Genomic DNA, 6,064 nt, shown 5'->3' on the forward strand with positions numbered 1-6,064 from the left:
TTGACTTAATGCTTATGGTTACTTGGGTAAACATTAAAAATGCATTTTCAAAAAATAAAAAAAAAAATACAAGGGGCCCTAAACATTTCTTTGTTTTATTTTTTATTAGTAAAAGTCAAATAAGGAAAGATTACATCATGGAGAAGATATTGTTTGTGGCACTAAAAACTGGATTCTAACAGCACTGCGCACTTACTATTCTTCTATTAAATTCTTCTCATAGACTGGTTAGTTCGACTGGTCTGTCTATGAAAGTACCATCTCTATCACTTGAAATACATGTGTTTTGACAGCTCGCAGTTTTCAGTAGCAGTTTGATCACTCGCACTTTGAAAGTGCGAAGTCCAGGCTGGTGGGAAGTGCGCAATAAACCAAATTTTGACCTTTCAGAATTTTTTTGGATTTCCAACAAAAAAAACACTAGAACATTGTTTGTAAGTTCTTTGCATTTCTCCATCAGTAATTAGTTAACAAATACAATACAAACATTATCATTATTTATCACAAAACACATGTACAGGAGTCAGGAAATAAATTTCATAAAAGTGGAACATGTAATAAGTTTGATACTTAATTTATTAAGTGAACAGATTCTATCGAAAATGTTTGAAGATAAACATTTTGTCTCTTGTGATTAGGTAATCAACCAATAAACTTATAAAACTAGGGTTGCCACCCCTCCGGGTTTGACCCGGAGACTCCGGTTTTCGGGAGCGATCTCCGGACCTCCGGGTTTTACATCAATTTCTCCGGGCTTGGTGAAAGAAGAATAATTTCATTTTTTGGAATTAATTGATTCTTTACAAAACATTTAAAAAGTCTAAGTTAAATATTACTCTGGTTCAGATTTATTTTGCCCGACTTATCTTTCACAAAGCAATGAATATGAAAAACATCAAATTTACTACAAATTAAGTAAAGTAATATTTCGCTATATGCTACAATTTAAATGTAGCATCCCACTAAGTCTCTCAAAATGATGTAAAAATGTCATTTTGCTGCAATTTTTTCAAATCACTTCACTGTTAGTGGAGCTTATCACCAGCTGCACCAAGGTACAGCAGATTTGTTCTAATCCAACTTACTAGGTCAACATCAAACGAGTTTTTCCCTTGTTGTTGCTACTCCTGCAGCGACCCATAACTGTTGGCTAGGGGGTGAGTTTTGCCTCTTTGTACCCCCGACCTCTGGTGATGAATAACCGACACCACATAGTGCTTCCCATGTGATGCCGCAGTCTCCTTTGCTCTCCTTTTCCTGTTAGTTATGGAGGAGAGCAATGCTCGTTCGACTTATCCTGCACAGCGAGAGTAGCTGGTGCTTTTATATTCTTGGTATTTAGTAGGGGAAGTGAAATACTACACCAGATTAAACCGACCAAACCGTTCTCAAATAAGAAAAAATTACAGCTTTCCTCTAACGTAGTAATAAAAAGCGATTAAAGTGCTCTAAACTGCCGAGCAATCGTTTTGATGCCAATTTCCGTCTAGTTCCACTCAAAATCTACCACCCTCCGGTCCCCCCCCCCCCCCCCCAAAGTCCAATGAAAATCTCCGGGTCACAGACTCTCCAGAGGTGGTAACCCTATATAAAACAATATTATCAAAAACATTTGGAAGCTTTCCTCTTGGTTTGGTACAGATGTCTAGAATGCAACATTATAATTCAATTAATGACAATAATAATTGATTCAAGTATGTAGGTATTTGTTAATAAATTCATTTGGTAAAATTAAAAATAACGTTTAACACACAAATCATCGCATATTATTGAGTGAATATGACTAGCCGATTTAGGAATGTTGCGCAAGAACGTTAGAAACCGCAACAAGTTGAAAACAAAGGCCAACGGACTACGCCTAACTACCCCTCAGTGGATGCAAATAACTGAAGTTCGCCGTCTAACTGAACTCAGACGTCAGCAGTGAGATTCCATCCGAAAATTGTTCTTTTTAGGAAGAATTTGTTTTAGATAGGTAGATTATTAAGAGAGGGGTAATGGTTTTAGCGTGAAAAAAACACTATTTGCGATTTTTTTTAGAAATTTAGGCGAAGCGAATTGATCAAAACTTTTGTACATTATAATGTATCATTTCATCCAAAAAAAATTTCACGCTGAAACCCTTACCCCCTTAAACATACTTTATACATCTTCACCCTAAACTCCTTGACAGGGAAAATATACTCCGACTGAAGAAGAAAAAACGAGTTTGCAATCAAAGTAGCTAGTAAACATGATTGTATTTCGAAAAAAAGAATTTGAATTTCACTACCACTACGCTCATTCAAACTCGTGGCTCATAAATTGGTAAGGTATGCGACGCACCTAATTATAATCTTAAAATAATCCATTTTATTTATACTCAAAATAAGATTTACAGTTTATGATTTTAATACAGATAGTCACGTAGCGAACATGTTCGCGGTGGCCTCATGATGCTGATGCTTGAAGCGATATAAAACTTCGATGTTTGCGATTCTCAAATAAACGAGACATTCGCTTTATATGTGTTCACCGAATATCGCTTCGAAACTCTGTGCAATGTTCCAAAAGCGCAAAAACCACGAGCCAAGAGCTTACTTCGTGTTCGACGATGTGTGCTTCTAAGGTTAATATGAACTTTTTCGAACATTGTAAAAAGCGAACTAGATGCGAAGCTCGCTTCATCCAAGCAGAGATAAGTTTTACCACTAAATGTTCGCAGCGATTGTGTGAAACGCATCGATTGCATGTGGTATGCTTGAGAGGATGCTTCGTGAAGCTTCGAACATCAATCTGCCCTGCTAATTGTGAGGAATTCCACGAAGATCCGTCCGAAAATCTTTAAAATCGTGACCGACCATCTTAGATTCCGATGAAACTTTACACATTTCACCGGAATGGAAGACTAAACATTTTCCACAGGTAATAAGATTATTTTGACTCATTATTTTTTTTTCAACAAAATAAAAATTTCTGTTAAAATATTAAATTGCGAAAAAACCCATTTTTTAAATTTTTTATATTTTGTCAACAAAAACCTAAAGAGAAAGGAAACATTTTGAAGATAAAAAAGTTTTTCTAACAATAACTTCAAACATGTTTTTTTCATTTCCTACTAATTGACATACAAAACTGTAATTTTATAATTATAAGCATAATTTAAAATCAAAATGCATTTAACAAAAATCTTCCAAAATGTGATAGTTTTCGAGATATTTGTAATTTTGCTCCATCAAAAACAATTAATTCGTGTAATTATGCTCTTTTTAAAAGTTATTCGCGTTACCCAATCATAAAATGTCAAAAATCGAATGTTTATCGTTTTAAAAATGAAAATGCAACTTTTTCAGTGTATTTGGATCATGGAGAAGCTTTCAATAAAAAAGTTTTCCTAACAACAACTTTTGACATATTTTTATAATTCATACTATTTGCAGTCAAAAATACAATTTTCTTTTCGAATATGGTTCTATACGCCATTTTAAATCGAAATGCTCATAACAAAAATTTTCTGAAATGTAGTAGTTCTCGAGATATTTTAACTTTTGTTTTAACAACACAATTATTTTGTTTTATTACGACCTTTTCATAAGTTATTCGCGTTTCTCCATCAACAATAATAGGTTTTTAAAAAGGCCCATAAACTTTCCTGCAACTTTTTCTTTGACGATATTGTAAATCTTTGGAATGTTACATGAAAGCAACCAAAATATGATTCAACTATATAGTTTAATCATCAGACCCTATGGTTAAATAATATTTTGGTTACTTTAATGTAGCTTTCAAATGGTTTACAATATCGCCTTGATGTCAAAGGAAAAGTTGTAGGAAAGTTTATGGGCCTTTTGAAAAACCTATTATTGTTGATGGAGAAAGGCGAATAACTTATGAAAAGGTCGTAATAAAACAAAATAATTGTGTTGGTAAAACAAAAGTTAAAATATCTCGAGAAATACTACATTTCAGAAAATTTTTGTTATGAGCATTTCGATTTAAAAAGGCGTTTAGAATCATATTCAAAAAGAAAATTGTATTTTTGACTGCAAATAGTATGAATTATAAAAATATGTCAAAAGTTGTTAAGAAAACTTTTTTATTGAAAGCTTCTCCATGCTCCAAATACACTAAAAAATTGCTTTTACGTCTTTAAAACGATAAACATTAGATTTTTGACATTTGATGATAAGGTAACGCGAATAACTTTTGAAAAGAGCATAATATCAGGAATTAATTGTTTTTGATGGAGCAAAATTCCAAATATTTCGAAAACTATCGGATTTTGGAAGATTTTTGTTAAATACATTTTGATTTTAAATGATTCTTAGAATTATATTCTGTGATAAAATTACAATTTTGTATGTCAATTAGTATGAAATTTTAAAACATGTATGAAGTTATTGTTAGAAAAACTTTTTTACCGATAAGTTCTCCATCATGCAATCACCTTCAAAATGTTTCTTTTCTCTTTAGGTTTTCGTAGACAAAACAGAAAAAATTTTAAAAAATGGGTTTTTTCGCAATTTAAATTTTTAACATAAATTTTTGTTTTTTTTGAAAAATGACACATTTTTTTCAGTGTATATTTTTTTTGGACAGAAGTATTTATACTCTGCACGCTTATTCAAAACTACTCAAAATTTTAGTTTCCACTACTCAATTTCAAAAACCGGGGCAAACTGTCAAAAAATGAGTATCGATTTGAGTAGAATTGACTGAACTCTTGAGTAACCATGAAATTATCAACTATTTGAGTGAAAAAAAACTTACTGGCGCACGAAGTGGAACAGCCCGCACACAAAAAATTGAAAATAGTTTCAAATATTGATTCAACAGCAAAAGAATCAACGAGGAGACATTCGGAAAACTAAAAGGTAAGTTTTCGCAAGTGTGGTTTCTTTTTTAAAATAACATATTTTATTATTTTGCATATCCAGTAGCACGAGATCCTATTTACAGAAAAAAGGTGAAAGGACCTCGGAATAAATTTATAAGCATCGTAATAAAAACTAGTGATACAGGTAAGTGGAATTTTATATACAGATTAATGCGTTTGTTAGTATTATTAAAAATACAAATCGGTTAAATTTCAAATTTTGTCTTTGCGTAAAAAGTACTCAAAATTGACATTTTGTACCCGAACTCAAAACTGAGTAAGTGAGGAAAACTCAATTTTTGACCATGTGCACTTTTTATGGAATTGAGGTGGTGGTCACTCACTTTTGAGTTATTTTCAATGAGCGTGTGTAACTCGTGTAACGGACTTACTTTCTAGCATCACAAATTATTCCCACAAAACCAATCCCTACATGCACCAATGTGAATCCTTCTCAGGTCACAGGTCATAAAAACCAAATTTAACATATCCTTTAGTCAGGCCACTTGAAACGAGGCCACACTCATATTTTCCCACAGATCGTAAATTACTTGAACGATCGTTTTCAAATCCAACTTGCATAACCAGATGGGCGCATTCCAGTTAAACCATTCTGTGTCGCACCACTTGTTATAGCAACATTCTCACTAGGTCATTATTATGCTGAGGCGACAAATAAACAGCCTTGCGTAACCAAACAAGCACCGATAGCAACCGATGCACCCATACTTATTCATTAATTTGTTTTCCCTTTTTTACGCTACCCGTACATAATTATGTACTTTGAAATTGTAACTGACTCCTTCCATTTTGATGTACACAGAATAGTTTAAGTCAGGTTAGCTAGGTTAGCTCGTAAGATTTTAAAATGGAATAAAACACATTATGTTAAACAGCCAACAAGTGTACAGGCTAAAAGTTTAAAAGTAATATCACGTATCCAAAATGGCGACCGTGAAAAGTAAAGTGAAGGCAGCACAAGTGCTAGTGAATTTTCATCGCTCTCGATTTATTGGATTACTAACTTGCAAAAAGTTCTTCAATTCACTGGCACATTTCTTAGACAATAGCCCGTACTAAACGGACAGCTCGTAAATCTACTGGAAGTAAGGCTCCGCGTAAGCAGCTTGCCACCAAAGCTACCCATAAAAGTGCTCCATCCACTGGTGGTGTCAAAAAACCCCCCACTGAAGAACTCGAAATATGAAG

The 6,064-nt window shown here is 33.3% G+C and overlaps 1 long non-coding RNA gene across 1 annotated transcript; it reads left to right on the plus strand.

Moving 5' to 3' along the window:
- Positions 1-1,704: 1,704 nt before the first annotated feature.
- LOC131687670 (uncharacterized) lies at positions 1,705-4,867 on the plus strand. Its single transcript, XR_009305223.1, has 3 exons — positions 1,705-1,975; positions 2,174-2,904; positions 4,626-4,867. It is a non-coding gene; the product is annotated as an uncharacterized LOC131687670 (long non-coding RNA).
- Positions 4,868-6,064: the final 1,197 nt, after the last annotated feature.

Source organism: Topomyia yanbarensis, chromosome 1 (assembly GCF_030247195.1).
Source record: "Topomyia yanbarensis strain Yona2022 chromosome 1, ASM3024719v1, whole genome shotgun sequence".
NCBI lineage: Eukaryota > Metazoa > Arthropoda > Insecta > Diptera > Culicidae > Topomyia > Topomyia yanbarensis.